The sequence below is a fragment of the Triticum aestivum genome, chromosome 7B (assembly GCF_018294505.1).
Source record: "Triticum aestivum cultivar Chinese Spring chromosome 7B, IWGSC CS RefSeq v2.1, whole genome shotgun sequence".
Taxonomy (NCBI): domain Eukaryota; kingdom Viridiplantae; phylum Streptophyta; class Magnoliopsida; order Poales; family Poaceae; genus Triticum; species Triticum aestivum.
In genome coordinates this window covers 582,956,838-582,975,124 of record NC_057813.1, presented here as the reverse complement: position 1 = coordinate 582,975,124, position 18,287 = coordinate 582,956,838, and positions in this window count along the sequence as shown.

Here is an 18,287-nt window from a genome sequence, read left to right as displayed (position 1 = left end):
AGATTGCGTAGTACTGACGTATGAACCACTGCACATGCCTAGTAGTAGGAGCACTGTGTATGTTCAAGTGGCTGTCGTGTTTCGCACTCCTCCGTCGTAAGAGTGGAAACGCTTGCTGTAATCATTTTTTCTTCAGAATGAAAAAACAGTGGACATGCTCTACCGTGCGGATCCTCCTCCAGCCATGCACTAAATTACTCACTTTCGCCGACGTGTGGGACAACCAACACCTGGGTCCACCAGCCATGCACTAAATTACTCCGTAGTAGAGTGTCGGTAGACTACCCAGATCGAACCGCCGCAGTAATGCCCAATGAGCCATCAAATCACAAAACCCCCTCCTTTCTAGCAGTAAGTTGGATGGACGAAGCAACCATCATTTCACTCTTCTCTCTCAGCTTCCTCTCTTGAAGAAAACCCCCACTCGCTTCGCTTCTCCCTCATCTCGTTCCTCCTTTCACTCTTCTCTCTCAGCTTCCTCTCTTGGATGGACGCCGAAGCACCGGCCAATGTGATGTCTATGGCTCTAGCAAAAATCGTTGAGGCTCATGGTACGAAGAAGTGCAAGCATGCCGCCGAAACTACCGCAGACAAGCTCAAAGCCATCGCCCTGTCCAAGCCCCCCTCTCCGGGATCCCTCATTAAGAAAGTATATGTAATGTCTCTTGTTGACGATCTTTTTCTCGATCTTGATCGTGTTTTTTCATCTAACATGCAGTACTAGTACTGGTAGTACAACTTTCTGGGTGGTCTTGCATGTGATTTTAGTGTGCCAAATGACGGTTCTAAATTCCTCTTTTGACCAAAACATGTGAGAGGTTGACACTGATTTCTTATAGATTACTTTCAATTACTCCCTCTGTCCCAAATTTCTTGTCTTAGATTTGTCTAGATACAGATGTATCTAATACTAAAATGTGACTTGATACATCCGTATCTAGACAAATCTAAGATAAGAATTTTGGGACGGAGAGAGTACTTTATGAACATCAATGCTACCTTTTAAGAGGGTATATTTGCCTCAATAACTTGTGTTATGGATATTGCATGTAATCCCTCTGCTCTCATGCCTTTGAAGACATGTTCTAGTGTCTTTGTTCACTCATTTCTGTGTGTATATGTAGTCATATATGGAGTATAATATCGAAAATCATCTTATATTTCTGAACAGAGGTAGTAATAAAATGTGGTTTCTGTTTGAATTAGAACCAGGTCTGCGGTGGAGATGAAGTTCTCAAAGTCATGCCGTGTGAACTGGAAGACCTGATGAGGAGTTCTACAGCTGAACTATCCAGCTGATGTGTCCTTGTCGCCACGTATCCTGAACTAGTGTTTTCCTGTAGCATTGTTGTCAGGCGTGTTCTCGAGGCTGTACTTGACCACAACAATTTCCTGGTTGTGCCTTCGATTACGAAGGGTGTGGTTCTTGTAAAGCTTCCCAACAAATCTGATGTGGCCTGTCTTCATCATCATGTTTATGAGTGGAAAGACCACTCTGTTAGGTTCTCCAAGGTTGAAAAGATGGTGATGGTGCATGTAGACATCTCACACGAAGTGCATGGCCTAGTCAGTTATGCGGGGTTCATCCCGTAGGTCGGTGGCAAGAAATAGTCTACAGAGTTTAGTTAGTGCAACTTTGCTTGTCTGTAGTAAGTACTATTATTCAGTACTTGATTTGTGTTTGTGAACCCTATATTGTTTATTAGTACTGCCTCTTTTGGTGTGTGGTCAGTCCTGAGAACGGTCTATGTTAATGTCTGTCCACTCAATTCAGTCTGTACATTTTGAAGTATCCAGATCATGTTTTTTGTGAGCACGGTTTATCAATTATGGTTACACTCCAATATCTGTATGCATTGCAGGGTTTATCGCACCCACTAGGATTTCCAGTCCCATGGATGTTCAGTCCATACGATTTGTCACGACCTTTGGATTGTCCTGCTTGTGGGAGTAGGCAGGGCCCCTGCATGCCACGCGTAGTAAGACGATCAATCTTCTGTTTAGTACTTCAACATAGTGATTTCCTGGTAAGGATTCACTCATGTCACATCAAGTAAATCTTATTGATTTACTGTCTAAATCTTATTGATTTAATGTCATGTTTTCTTTCTTTTCCTGCAATTTTACGATGCAGGTTTTGCCATGTGACATTCATCACAGAATAAACCGTTTGGTTTGCTCTACGATGGCTATTTCTGTAGGTTTCACTTCTTATCTCGTGTCAGTAACGAAGGCACTGTCCATCACTTATATTACTGGAAAAAAATTGGATCAGTCTGTTGTCTGAGTACAAGCTGAATCCCTATGATGAACTGAAGTTTGGTTTAACAAAAACACCACAATTAGTCCTTCTCACGTTTAAAAGAAATGAAGAAAAAAACTGGATCAGGTCACGGATCCTATTCATGTTAGAAAGCTGATCATAGCAGACCAGACACGATCACCGCTGTCTCGCACAGATCGAGCACCAGCAGTTGCTCTAGCACTGACAGCGGCAGCAGCTCAGTCTGATCCAGCTGAGGATTGGGCACCGACCGCGTCAGCGGATCAGTCTGATCTACCGGAGGATCGGGCATCGACACCAGCACCAGCTCTACAAGGAGCACCATCTCCGGCAGCAGCAGCGGCTTTGGCACCTGCACCAACACTTGCACTTGCATTTGGTCCGGCCCGTGCAGTTGCACCGGCAACAGACTGGGCTGCAGTTTGCACTTCATATGCCAAAGTCCTTACAAAAACCGACATGTCCACCTTCTTGGTAAGCATTGGCTGCGCAAGTGCTTCATTCTTTTTTCTTTCCATGTTGTTTCACATGATTCACTATGTTGATCTAACTGTTTGGGTATGTCTTCTTGTTTGCAAACAGAGAATTCCTAGAGCAACGAGGGAGTCGTTCAACAATCCGGGCGACCGCGACCAAGTTTCTCTTACCATGCGTAGCCTTGGTGTGAATGAACCTGCTCAATATACCGTAAGTACAAAGGATGGTCGCATGATGATTGATGCTAAAGGATGGTCAAGGTTCAAATCTAAATCATATCTTGCGGTAGGGGATGATGTCAAAATCGAGCTTTCTTGGCAAGGAGAGCTGGTCCAAATCAACTTTGAAATTCTTCAGTAGCAGCACGCAACTGCAGAACTGATCTATCCTTTGAGAGATTTTGATGTAATAATCTGGCATGGTGAAACAAGTGTCCTGTGTGTATAAGTAGTACGACAGTATTATTTATCACATGGTATATCGTTGATAGAATTGCAACTTTGATTGTTGGTTAGGAACTGTCGTTCGATTTCATTCCAACAGTTGCCGTGCTTTATTCAATTTTGTGTATTCGCCTTGCGACAGCATCTAAAACTAGCGCAGTACCGATCACTTGCAATATGAAAAGCGCTGAGGTAGAACACATGGGCCCCCAAACATGCAGGGTCGGCCTGCGGCCCAAAGTCCAGAACTGTGAGCCTATCTGAGTATTATATTCTCAACTGAACCCCCATAAAAAAAGCTGAACCCCCATAATGCCTGTGCATTGCAGAGGGAGTATATTTCTCGGCAAGGTGAGCATGTGATATAAAAGATTTGTATATCTCTTTATGGAGGGAGTATCTCTTTGTCAAAAAATATATTTATGTGTAACTAGTTACTCCTGTCTTTCTACTTCCTTTCGCTGATATGTGGGGCAACCGGCAACGGGGTCCACGTGCCATATGCAGAAATTAGAGTGCACAACTTCACGGTAGACACACCGCAGTCATAGCACCGCAGTAATGCCCAATGAGCCGTCAAATCACAACCCCCCCCCCTTCCAGCTTTAGCAGTAAGCTGGACGGACGAAGCGGCAATATTTCACTGGGCCTGAATCCCCTTCTTTCTCGTCTGCTTGTTCAGAGAAAACCCCCGCTCCGCGATTGCATAGGGTTTTCTCATGGAGAACCAGGTACGAATTCTTCATCCATCCCTGATAAATCCAAGTCCCTTGGTCGCAGGTAATCCTAGGATGGCAGCCGCCGCCGTTGATGCATTTTTCTTCGTACTGAATCTAGTGTGTTTCAGTTGCAGTGCCCAAAGTGCGAGTACCCTACAGATTTCTGCGCCCTTGGCGAGATGCCACACTTGTTCCTTCTCATCCTACCACAGCATTTTGAAACGCGCAAAGTATGTTCCTAGAATCCTCTTCTCTATCCGGGAGGGTGGGTTTTTTTTTAACATGCTGTGTTCTCATATTATTTTTCCTGCAGTGTATTATTTGCTCTGCCAGAACACATGTACTCAAGATGCTCGGCCTTGCCATAACTGAATACACTAGTTTAATGGTCACAGTGAAGACAATCCATGGATATTACTTCCGAGTTGGGTTCATGAACCAAGAAGATCGCTGCTTTTTTTATGGCCGAACTTGGATAAACTTTCTCAAGTGTTACGGACTGAAAGTTGGCACACGAATGTTGATGGAAATAGCAGAACCTGGTCTCATCTTCACTGCGATCTTCCACCCCGACGTCGTTCCAATTGTTCATCCATGTTAGTTTTGTATCTGGTTCTTGCTTGTTGCCTCGATTACTTCTTAATCCACCTATTCTGTCTAACTAATCACAATTTAACTTTAGAAGTAGCAACGAATCTCTCACGAAGATGCTACTTCTAACTAATATTTTCTTATAATTGGTGGCACGTGTAGGTTTTTTCAGAGTTAAGCAGTCTGCTCGTTTGTTACTCTGTAATAACTCGGCTGTTACTAATGGCACTGAAGTTGACTGGATCGACATCCACAAGTTCCTACACTTTATTGATCGTCTTGAGGTCCTTGTGGGGCGTTTCAATGGTGGAAGGCCACGTGGGATATGTGTGCCACTGCTGCACTCGTTGAACAGGTCCAACTGTGTCGAGAAACTTATGGTACGAGCTGTTTTCTGTTATATATGTTGTTCATAAACTATTGCTTATACACAGTTTTACAGCTGTGATCTTCTTGAAACAGGAACTGCCGAGTTCTATTGTTCCTATACAGATGCCTGACCATGGTCGGGTCAGACTTGCGCTTGGTCACAACATGATGTTTATGTCGACCTACTCAATTCCCCTTGGAGGTGAAAAGATACTTATTCGTGGGTGGTCTCAAATAATGAAGGCCCGTCCATCTTGGAGAATAGGACAGAAGATTATGTTCATGCTTTTCCATGGCTCTAAAGCGAATATCCTGTTTATTGACCACGTTGCGAGATGAAGCCGCTTTCAGAAGGTTTTGGATGCGCGGGGTGGCGCCTGGGCCTTGTCCCGGTGCTTGGCGGCCTCACCCTTGGTTAACTGTAGGCAAAGTAGCACTGTTCGAGGTGTGCTTTGTACGGTTGAACCTGTATAAGTACTCATACTGCTTTCAGCTTTGGTTGTTAAGTGCCCCTGCTGGTTTCAGTTAAGGTTGTTAAGTACTCCTGCAGCTTTTACAGTCTGTCGTGTTTCTTCAGTCCTGTCTTCCTCCAGCCGCCAAAAACAAACCAGCGTCGGCGGGGCCGCCTGCTTCTGCCTCCCACGGCTGGCTGCGCCTCACTGCACGCATCGCCGCCCCACTGTCTCCCAAATCGTTAACGCTGACGTCCTCCGCGCGCTTTGGTGCGCTCGTCACGGCGCCACCCTCTCGTGTTGTCAATATGGTCAACAACAACAGGAATCGGTAGAAGTACATGGAGAGGATGACAGTAGGGGCCCACCACGTCAGCGTATGGAAAAATAAAATGCTTCCTCCTAGTGTTTTCCTAACATCTGGGACCCACAACATTGTGAGCGTATATAGTCAATAGACAAGAGAACAACACAAGATAGGCTGACACCTAGGACGTAGATACTCGAGCAGTATTTTTTTGTTTGGTATTGTTGAGACGGAGGAGGGTTTGAACTGGGCTGTGGCCCGTCTAGCCCAGGCTTATATTTTATGTTCACCATGTGACCAGCCCAACTATTTTTTCTTTGTGAAAATGAGCCCAGTTTATTTTTTCTGAAGAATACCCAATCCAGGCCTACTTATTTTTCTACGCCGTGATGGGCTGCAACTCTTTCAAGACGCGTGCAAATCTTGAAAGTAATATGAAATGGGTTGTATATATAAAAACAGATGACAAATTGGCAATTACTTTATAATTTATGATTTTTTTCACATTTTCAGATTCCTATTTCACTGGGCATTAACCTAATTTAAATATATCTTCAAAGTACTTTAAATCTGGCTCGACATTTCGGTATTAAAAATAGTTTGGAACCCACATAAATATGCGAAATTGGCCCTGGCCAACCAAAAAAACGACTGCAATAAATTGCATAAGAAGTTGCCATGAGCTATATATAAATTATTAAAAAAAGAGGGAGTGATCTGACTTGTGGGATTGTTTAGTTGACGTGTATGCAAGATTTTTTTAGTTATTATATACTACGTCAACAAACGATTCTAGCAGACGTAACCGTTGGATGTCAATCCAACGGCCGTCGTGTCTCTTCAATCCCTGATCTTCTTGCTCCAGCCGCCAAAGCAGCGCCGGTGGGACCGCCTCCCACCTCCCGTGGCCGGCTGTGCTGCCGCGCAGGCCTCAGCGCCCCCTACTACTCCCATCGTTGGCCAGGGCATCCCTCTACTCACCCACACCCCCTGTTATTCTGTGGCGATGGCAGACTCACACTGCAGCCGAACCGGTGAACCCTCGTACTCCTCTCCGCGCGGGCTTCCACTGCCGCGTCTTCCCCGGCTCTGCATCGTCCCCTTCCTAGGGCTCGCCGTCGTCCACCGCCGTGGTGCTCTCGGCGTGGCGTGGTCAATGTGGTCAACGACCGACTTCCATCGGAAGAGTACTGTACGTGGAGAGGCTCACAGCTGGGTCCATGGTAGCCGCAAGGAAGTGCCTCCTTATTACGCGGAAAATAATTATTCCTCCACCTGACAGCAGGGACCCACCGGACGGGCCACCAGTATTTCGCAAAAAAAACGTTTCCCCCTGACTGCTGGGACCCACAGGACGGGCCACCATATTTTGAAAAAAAACGTTCCCCCCGCTGTCAGCTCGGACCCACCAGAAGTGCCTCCTTATTACGCACAAAAAAATGAATACCCCCCTACTAGCCGGGACCAACCTTGCTGGGAGGCTGACTTGTGGGCCTACTAAGTTGACTGGGACGGAGGCCTTTGTCAACTTTAGTCAATATATGAACGATTCTAGCTCCAGTGACCGTACGATGTCCATCTCACGGCCGTAGTGCTTCTTCAACCTCTGGTCTTCTTGCTCCAGCCGCCCAAAGCAGCGCCGGTCGTGCCGCCTGCTCCTGTCGCCCATGGCCGGCTGTGATGCCACGGAGGCCTCACCGCCCCCTACTACTCCCACCGCTAGCCAGGCCATCCCTCTACGCACCCACACCCCCTGTTATTTTGCGGCGACGGCAGCCTCACACCGCAGCCGAACGACTGAACCCTCATACTCCTCTACCCGTAGGCATCTACTGCCGCGTCTTCCATGGCTCCACGTCGTCCCCTTCCTAGGCCTCGCCGTCGTCCACCTCCCTGGTGCTCTCGGCGTGGTGTGGTCAACATGGTCAAGGAATGGCTTCCATTGGACGTGGACTGTACGTGGAGAGGCTGACAGCTTGGTCCACGGCCGCAGCAAGGAAGTGCCTCCTTATTACGCGCAAAATATTTATTCCTCCACCTGACAGCGGGGACCCACCGGACGGGCCACCGTATTTCGCGAAAAAAACATGCCCCCCTGTCTGCTCGGACCCACCAGCTACATCTTCGCACGCAAGGAAGTGCGTCCGAAAAAATAAATGATTCGCCCCCCTGATTGCTGGGACCCACCAGCTACATCTTCGCACGCAAGGAAGTGCGTCCAGGCAAAAAAAATGATTCGCCCCCCTAACTGTTGGGACCCACCAGCTACATCTTCGCACGCAAGGAAGTGCGTCCGGGCAAAAAAACGATTCGCCCCCTGACTGTTGGGACCCACCAGCTACATCTTCGCAGGCAAGGAAGTGCCTGACAGTCGGGACCCACCTGGTCGAAGCGTACGTAGCGTTGTCATTCTGGTCGCAAATGTGTATGTGCATACTGGTCGATGTAGAGGCGCGCACGTAGCATGTACACGTACGTATAGCGGCGAGGGTGCAAGAAAGAAAATACGGCCACGTACGTACATACGGGCAGGGTCTTGAACGCCTACTCGTGCATACGTTCATGGCTGGGTTGGAATGGAGAAACAGCGTCGTCGTCGTGTTCATGGGGAGCCAACCGGCTGGGTCGGAACAGAATGCGTGGTCGTGTTCATCGGGAGGGCTTGGACGGAACAGGCGATGGAAACGAGGCCTGGCGTACCGCACAACGGAGGAAACGGACCTCCTACGTTCGGAACAGGGTCCTGTTGATCGGGAGGGGTGTGGCGTACCGCAAAACGGAGGAAACGGACCTCCTACAGTCGAAACGGGGGTCCTGTTGATCGGGAGGGGTGTGGCGTACCGCAAAACGGACGAAACGGACCTCCTACGGTCGAAATGGGGGTCCTGTTGATCGGGAGGGGTGTGGCGTACCGCAAAACGGACGAAACGGACTTGTGTTGGAGCACTACGGTCGAAACGGGGGTCCTGTTCATCGGGAGGGGTGTGGCGTACCGCAAAACGGGACTCCACGGGATACTGTTCATCTCCACCGTCGACCTCCTCCAGCCTCCACGGGCTACCGTCGACCTCCTCCAGCCTCCATGGGCTCCTGTTCATCCAGCCTCCACCGCGCGCTACTCCACCGGCTACTGTTCAACCACCCCTCCACCGTCTACTGTTCATCCAGCCCTCCACCGTCTACTATTCATCCAGCCCTCCACACCACGGGGTCCTGTTCAACCACCCCTCCACGGCCACCCCTCCACCGTCTACTGTCCATCCAACCCTCCACACCGCATGGTCATGTTCATCCAGAGGCAAGGCCACCGCTCACTGTTCATCCACCCCCTCCCCCCCCCACAATGCTCACTGTTCATCCAATCGATCGGCTTCAGTTAGCAGCAGTAGCGCAGGAATCGCTCCATCGGGTTCAGTTAACAGCCATCGATCGATCGCTTGGGTTCAGTAACGTGTAGCCTGCAGTGCAATCGCTCGGGTTCAGTTAGAGCCCAACGCCTCGCTCGGGTTCAGTTAGAGCCAATGCCTCGCACGTGTACGAGAGAAACGCGCATCGCTCGGCCCCGACCTCCCACCGTAACCGGCAACTCCCTGAAATTTTCCTCCCCCTTGCTTCTACCATGGTTTTTTCCGTCATGGACGGCCCAAAGAATGTCATCCAGCTGCATCTCCGGCCCGCCCAGGACGAAAAGCCCATTTTCTGTCATGATTTTTTGTCATAGAAGTAGAAGCCCACCACATCTATGATGATGCCGGGTTCTGTCACAATTATCGTCATAGAAGTGTCATATGTATGACAGGAAAAAATTTCGTTCAGCCCAAAATGTTACGGATGTGTCTTTTTTTGTAGTGTAGGTACTCTCCTACACACTTATCTTGGACTGCCACTATGTACTGCCAAACCCAGAGTGGAGGATTTTGTGCCTATGTTAAAAGGAATTGAAAACAGATTGTTGGGTTGTTCTACACTGCTATCCACTAGAGATAAACTCACACTTATTAAATTAGTTTTCTATAGTATGCCCACTTTCTTCATGTGCACCTTGTTTATTCCCAAGACAATAGTCAACCAAATCAACTCCTACCTCATGAACTACTTCTGAAGAAGATAAAAGAGGTATTACCGTTATATCATGGAGCAAAGTGTGCAGACCTAAATCACATGGAGGTCTTGGTGTGCTAGATATCCATGTCCATAATCAATCTTACTCATGAAGTTCCTTCATAAATTCCTCAATAAGACTGACACTCCATGGGTGAACATTATTTGGGAAGTTCATTACCAAGACAGTGTACTAGGGGACAAATTGGTTGGCTCATTCTGGTGGAAGTGAATCCTTAAACTACTCCCAACATTCAAACAACATGATGTTTGCAAAGCAGGAAGAGGAGACACTATTCAATTATGGACTAATAAATGGCAACAAATTCCACTTCCTGAGTAATACCCTGAGTTACACTCCTTTTCTATCAACAGAGAAATCACATTATACAAAGCTCTCCACCAAATAGAGTTCAGCCAGCAATTCCATAGGCCACTATCTCTTCAAGCATTCAACCAATTTAGTGCTCTCCAAGAGATCATCACCAACAAAAATGCAACATATGATAGAGATATATGGTCCTATGCTTGGACTACTCAAAAGTACTCCTCCATGAAAATGTACAAAACCATCATTGGTGGTAGTACAACACACAACATCTTCAAATAGCTATGGAAGCCTGCTTGTAGACTAAGGCGCAAAATTTTCTTCTGGCTCCTCTTACATGACAGAGTGAACACAAGAAACATGTTGCGACATAGAATCATATACCTTGAGGATTACAACTATGCCCTTTGTGTAGATGCCACAGTGGAAAAAATATCCCATTTATTTTGGGATTTCCAATTTGCATCGACATGTTGGCTTATGCTCACACCTTGTAAGCATAAAGGCATACCTACATATGATGAAATTCTTCTCACTATGGAAAAGTGATACGTCTCCAACGTATCTATAATTTTTTATTGTTCCATGCTATCATATTACCCGTTTTGGATGTTTATGGGCTTTACTTTACACTTCTATATCATTTTTGGGACTAACCTACTAACCGGAGGCCCAACCCGAATTGCTGTTTTTTGCCTATTTTAGTGTTTCAAAGAAAAGGAATATCAAATGGAGTCCAAACGGAATGAAACCTTCAGAAGCGATCTTTTTGGAACAAACGTGATCCAGAGGACTTGGAGTGGAAGTCAAGAAACAAGCGAGGTGGCCACGAGGGTGCCCGGTGCGCCCCCTATAGGTGGGCGCGCCCCCCACCCTCGTGGCCCCCTCGAGCGTCCACCGACCTACTTCTTCCTCCTATATATACCCACGTACCCTGAAAACATCAGAAGCAACCACGAAAAACTATTTCCATCGTGGTGACCTTCTGTATTCGCGAGATCCCATCTTGGAGCCTTCGCCGGCACTCCACCGGAGGGGGGATCAATCACGGAGGGCCTCTGCATCATCTCCAAGGCCCTTCCGATGAATTGTGAGTAGTTTACCACAGACCTTCGGGTCCATAGTTATTAGCTAGATGGTGCATCCAAACCCCGTGATACAATACTCTCTATCACACATAAACCTCCTTATATCTTCCTCAAAACAGCCACCATACCTACCTATTATGGCATTTCCATAGCCATTCCGAGATATACTGCCATGCAACTTTCCACCGTTCCATTCGTCATCATGACACACATTATCATTGTCATATTGCCTTGCATGATCATGTAGTTGACATCGTATTTGTGGCAAAGCCACCATGCATAATTTTTCATACATGTCACTCTTGATTCATTGCCCATCCCGGTACACCGCCGGAGGCATTCATATATAGTCATATCTTGTTCTAGTATTGAGTTGTAATTCATGAGTTGTAAATAAATAGAAGTGTGATGATCATCATTATTAGAGCATTGTCCCCAAATAAAAAAAGGCCAAATAAAAAAAGGCCAAATAAAAAAAGGAAGGCCCCAAAAAAGGGGGCAATGTTACTGTCGGTGTCAAAACCGGCGGATCTCTGGTAGGGGGTCCTGAACTGTGCGTCTAGGCGGATGGTAACAGGAGACAAGGGACACGATGTTTTTACCCAGGTTCGGGCCCTCTCGGTGGAGGTAAAACCCTACTCCTACTTGATTAATATTGATGGTATGGGTATTACAAGAGTTGATCTACCACGAGATCAGGGAGGCTAAACCCTAGAAGCTAGCCTATGGTATGATTGTTGTTCGTCCTACGAACTAAAAACTCTCCGGTTTATATAGACACCCGAGAGGGCTAGGGTTACATAGAGTCAGTTACAATGGGAGGAGATCTTCATATTGTATCGCCAAGCTTGCCTTCCACGCCAAGGAAAGTCCTTATCCGGACACGGGACGGAGTCTTCAATCTTGTATCTTCATAGTCCGGGAGTCCGGCCAAAGGTCATAGTCCGGCCATCCGGACACCCCCTAATACAGGACTCCCTCAGTAGCCCCTGAACCTGTTGGGGAACGTAGCAGAAATTCAAAATTTTCCTACGTGTCACCAAGATCTATCTATGGAGAGACCAGCAACGAGTAGAAAGAGAATGCATCTACATACCCTTGTAGATCGCTAAGCGGAAGCGTTCAAGAGAACGGGGTTGAAGGAGTCGTACTCGTCGTGATCCAAATCACCGGAGATCCTAGTGCCGAACGGACGGCACCTCCGCGTTCAACACACGTACAGCTCGGTGACGTCTCCCATGCCTTGATCCAGCAAGGAGAGAGGGAGAGGTTGTCAGGACCCCGACTCGATGTCACATCGATCTAGCTGGTAACACCTCATATCACTTTGCGGCCTCACGCACGGTATCCCCACGGGTGTTGTCTTACCTTTTCCCGGGACCGTTTGCGCCTTTTGGCTCACATATATGATAGTGTCGCTAGCATCCATATGATAAAGAGCCCGGGCTGACATGACTAGTCGTAAACCCAAAGTGGCACAGACTTACAGGGACAGGCATCCATGACCCAGCTTCGAACGTGTCGGTCATCAGCAAGTGGGTCCGGGCTGTAGCACTGGGCTAGCAGGACTCCGGTAAACCGGGCTGTAGCGGGCTAACAGGACTCCGGTACTCAAAGCGTGACATTTCCCCGAAGGGACAGACACCGGAACGAAGAAGGACACATGCCGGCCGTCCTAAGTGTTCCAGAGCAGTAGCAAGCTACCATGGCTCAGCGGTAACACTAGGAGACATTTCCCGGTAAGAGAGGCTACTAAAGATAAACAACTAGATAGTCAGATCCCACACATACCAAGCATTTCAATCATACACACAATATGCTCGATATGTGCAAATACAACGAAGCATCACAACATGACTCTATGACACAAGTACTTTATTTAAGGCTCAGGGAGCCATACATAACATACACAAAGGTACGGGTCTCACGACCCAACATACAAGTCATACAGTCATACAAACCAGCAGCGGAAGTAGCTTGTCTGAGTACAGACAACTAGTAAAATAAAAGAGGCTTGGGAAGCCTAGCTATACTACAAGGTCCTTCACAAGCTCAGGGTCACCACCTGGGTCTTTAGCCTACTCGTTGATGTCAACGTCTACATAGAACCCATCAGAAGGGGTTGCAGCGTCTTCTGTAAAAATGTAGATTATAGCAACATGAGTACAAAGGTACTCAACAAGACTTACATCAGATCCTACATACATGCATAGTATCAAGAAGGGTTGGTGGAGTTATTGCAGCAAGCCAGCTTTGACTCTTGGCTAGGCTATCCTACGATACTCCAACTTGAAATGGTTTTGCGCACACGAGTCCACTACTCACCAATTCAATACACTACCGAGGATCCACCTCCGTCTTCCTACGGAAGAGCCATCCTCGGCACTCACACTTATCTTGAGGCTTTTAACAGTTTCCATTTACTTGTCTATGAACTGTATAGGCAACCAAGTAGTCCTTTACCGCGGACACGGCTATTCGAATAGATTATGATAACCCTGCAGCGGTGTACTTCTTCATACATGTTTCCACCACTTAGCGTCTGCACACGACATGTGCTCGGCAGACTTCAAGCGAAAGCCGACGTGGGTGTAGACCACGACCTACCTAAACACTTAAGCCTCTAGTCCAGGTTTATCGCCTATTCAGGTTCCATCCGCAGGGAGTCCGGCCGAGGTTTCCCATACGGCCCCGAACGATGTGAACAGGGTTCCCGAGATACCTAACGGGTATTCGGTACACCCGGCCACGTACCTACCGCATCACAGCCCACCCCTACGGTCAGCGCTGTCCACGGCCTCCAGTAGGCTACAAACACTAGAAACTACTTGCAACTCCTGGACAGAGAGCTAGGGTGAATAAGAAGTCGAGCGGGGTCATATTTCAGGGCCCAATGCATGGTAGTAGCTGTATCTTAAATCACGCATACAGATCTCAGTGCTTAAGGTCGGCTTTAATGAAACACCCACCATGTACTCCTACATGGCCTCTCATCGATACCTTTACCAAATCGTGTTCACCACACCACTCTCATTACCGACATAATCATTTCACTCTAGCCCATCACCCAGATGAACCCAGACCTGACACGACTCTAAGCATAGCAGGCATAGCAAGGTAGGAACAACACATACACATGGCTCAATCAACTCCTACACATGCTAGTGGGTTTCATCTAGTTACTGTGGCAATGACAGGTCATGCAGAGGAAATGGGTTCAACTACCGTAGCACACAGCAGTTTGAATCGCGTTGTCTTAATGCAGTAAAAGAGAGCAGGAGCGAGAACATGGGATTGTATCGATATGATCAAATGCGTGGTTGCTTGCCTGATGGTTCGATGCACTGGATAAGGTTCTTTCGTTAGGGTAATCACGGTACTCCTCGGGACAGATCATGTCGCAAAGGACACCGATACACAAGGCATCACCAACAAATGTGCAACAATATGATGCATGCATGAAACATGGCAATATGAGTGTGTTGGGCTAATGCAACTAAAAACCAGAAGGGTTTGAACAAATTTGAATCAAAGATTCAAATTTCAAACTCAAATGGCCTTTTAAAGTGCTTTTCCTGTTCTGCTTAAACATCAATTTAACTTGTTTGATCATGCATGAAAATAGTACAGATGGATAGATTGGATTTTTCTGATCATTTTTCATATATAATTTGTCCAATTTGGAGTTACAGAATAAAAGTTATGAATTTTTGAAGTTTAAATAATATTCTGGAATTTCCTGATTTAATTTAAATCCAGAAAATTCAATTACTTGCGTCAGCCTGACGTCAGCATGACGTCAGTGGTCAACTGCGGCTGGCTGAAGTCAAACCTGACGTGTGGGGGCCACACGTCAGTGACAGGGGGGGTTAAAACAGGTTTTAAATTAATCCTAATTAGGATTAGTGCGCTGGGGCCCACTGTCAGTGTCAGGGGGGTTGACTAACAGTAGTTAGCGCTAACCTAACCACCTGGCCGACAGGGCCCCACGCGTCCAGTGACCCTGGGGGGTCAAACCCCAGGTCGGACAAGTCAAACCCCACCGGCGACATGACGCCAGGCGAGGTCCGAGACGGCGGCGAGAGTGCTTTTTGCCATTCCGGCAACCAAATGGACGGCGGAAGGCTCTACGTGTTGCTGAGGTTGAGCCGCGGCTATTGGTGGTGGTGGTGGGGCTCGGGGTGGCCGGAGTTGACGGCGGCGAGTCGGCTGCGGCGGCCGGAGTCGGGTGCGGTCGGATCAGTGTTGCAGGGGGTTTGGGGAGGGGTTGTGCGTGCTACGTGCTCCTAGTGAGGTGTGGGAGCACGATGGTGTGCTCGGTTGGGCGCTAACGGCGACCGTGGCCACGACGGCGACATCGTCGGCGGCGTGGAGCTCTCGCCGAGGTGGGGCTAGGGCCTAGAGTCGGAGAGACCAGGGAAGAAGGGGGAAACGACTCGGGGGCTCACCGCGGTTGCAGTGGGTCGAAGCGGGCTCGGGGACGCGCCGGAGACGACGAATTTGACGGCGACGGTCGGAGCCGAAGAGGGGAACGGCGACGTGGCGGCGATGCAGGGCTTCCGGGGACTGTGGAGCGGTGGGGAGGAAGAGGGAGTTGTGGCGGAGCTTCTGAGCTAGTCGGGGGAGCGAGGGGTGGCGGAGGCTGCTACGGCGAGAGAGAGCGAGGGTGGTGTTCGGCCGTGAGAGAGAGAGAGAGCGAGGGAGAGGAGGAGAGCCGGGGAGAGTGAGAGAGAGCAGGGGGGATCGGGACGGGCTGCGGGCGTCGTCCACGCGGCCAGGAGGGCGTCGGCAAGCAGGAGGTGGCCGCGCGGCCGTGCGCGCGCGAGCACGCAGCAGCTTCGGGGCGAGGGGAGGAAGACGACGGAGGGCTACAGTGCTGGGCTGGGTCGGTGCTGGCTGGGCCGGCCAGCTGGCTGGGCCGCAGGGAGGAGCCCAGGTAAGTTTCCCCTTTTTTTCTGTTTCTGTTTTTATTTAATATATCTGCAACTTTGTTGAATTTAAATAAAATACCTAGGCAAGTTCAAAAATCACCAAACTATTCCTGGCCCATAGTTGGATTATTTCCAACATGAAACATTTTAGTTTGGAGATATTTGAGCATTTAAATATTTTATATTATTTTAAATGCCCAAATTCAAATATTTATGATTTAATTCAAAAACCCTAGGATGGCCTAGGAAAATGTGCACCATTTTTGGCAGAGGTTCTGAACCAAGACAAAATGATGGGCATTTTAGAAGGGCATTTCAGGTTCATTGAAAAATTATTTTAGTAACCCTAGTTGGTTTCAGAGGGGACTGGGGGTTCTGTCATCCCCATTTCAAGTTTCTGATGAAAGAGTAAACATGATGCAACACTCTAATGCATGACTAGCTAGGGTGTGACAACTCACCCCCACTCAAAAGAATCTCGTCCCGAGATTTGGGTTCCTCCGGAAGAAGGCGGGATACTCGAGTCGAAGACGATCCTCCCTTTCCCAAGTTGCTTCATCCTCAGAATGGTGCGACCATTGAACCTTGAGAAACTTGATATTATGACGTCGCGTGGTACGTTCGGCTTGATCGAGGATACGAATGGGGTACTCTCGATATGTAAGATCATCTTGGAGATCAAGCGTTTCGTGGTCCACTTCACGGATAGGATCCGAGAAGCAACGCCTGAGTTTGAGAAACGTGGAAGACATCGTGAACTCTGGAGAGGTGCGGAGGTAGTTCCAACTGGTAGGCAACTTCTCCTCGTTTGGCAAGAATGCGAAAAGGTCCAATGTAACGAGGAGCCAATTTGCCTTTGATACCGAAACGATGGGTTCCCTTCAGAGGGGTGACCCGAAGATAAGCCTTCTCGTCAACCTCGAAAGTCATAGCCTTATGTTTTCGGTCATATTGACTCTTTTGACGAGATTGGGCTGTTTTCAACTTTTCACGAACGATACGAACTTGATCTTCTGCTTCCTGAATCATGTCCGGGCCAAAGAATTGTCTTTCCCCGGTCTCTGACCAGTTAAGGGGTGTTCGACATCGTCGTCCATAGAGAACTTCAAAAGGGGCTTTACCCAAGCTAGATTGATAGCTGTTGTTGTAAGCGAATTCGGCAAATGGAAGGCACTTCTCCCAGTCCATTCCGAATGAGATAACAGAGGCTCGAAGCATGTCTTCTAGAATCTGGTTGACGCGTTCCACTTGACCACTCGACTGAGGGTGGAAAGCGGTGCTAAAGGAGAGACGGGTTCCCATAGCATTTTGGAAACTTTCCCAAAATCGAGAGGTGAAAAGACTTCCTCGATCCGAGTTAATTTCCAAAGGAACACCATGGAGGGACACTATTCGGGAGATGTATAAGTCTGCCAGCTGACTAGCGGTTATACTCTCACGAACAGGTAAGAAATGAGCTACTTTGGAAAGACGATCGACCACGACGAAAATAGCATTATTCCCTCTCTTGGTCCTGGGAAAACCGGTAATGAAATCCATACCAATTTTATCCCATTTCCATTCAGGAATAGCTAAGGGTTGAAGGGTGCCAGCAGGCCGTTGATGCTCTGCTTTTACACGACGACAGACGTCGCAATTAGCAATATACTGAGCAATTTCTCTCTTCATCCTAGTCCACCAGAACCTCTGGCGTAGGTCCTGATACATCTTAGTACCACCGGGATGAATAGTGAGAGGAGATTCATGAGCCTCCTTAAGGATCAACTGCCGTAGATGCTGGTTCTTGGGAACCACTAGACGGTTCTCAAAGTACACAACACCATGATCATTTGTGGAGAAACAACTAGCACCTCCGCTAGCAATGTTCTCCTTGATTTAGCTATTCCCTTATCTCGCTTCTGGCAGCAATGATTTGATCCGTAAGAGTAGGTTTCGCCACCAAGGTGGAAAGAAATCCTTGAGGAACAATGTGAAGGTTAAGCTTCCGAAATTCCTCATGGAGAAGCGGTTGACTTTTGTTGTAACATCAGTTGTTACAATAAGATTTACGACTTAGCGCATCAGCCATGACGTTGGCTTTCCCTGGGGTGTAGGTTATTCCTAAGTCGAAGTCTGTGATCAATTCAACCCAACGTCTTTGCCTGAGATTCAGATCCGGTTGGGTGAAAATGTACTTCAGACTTTGGTGATCAGTGAA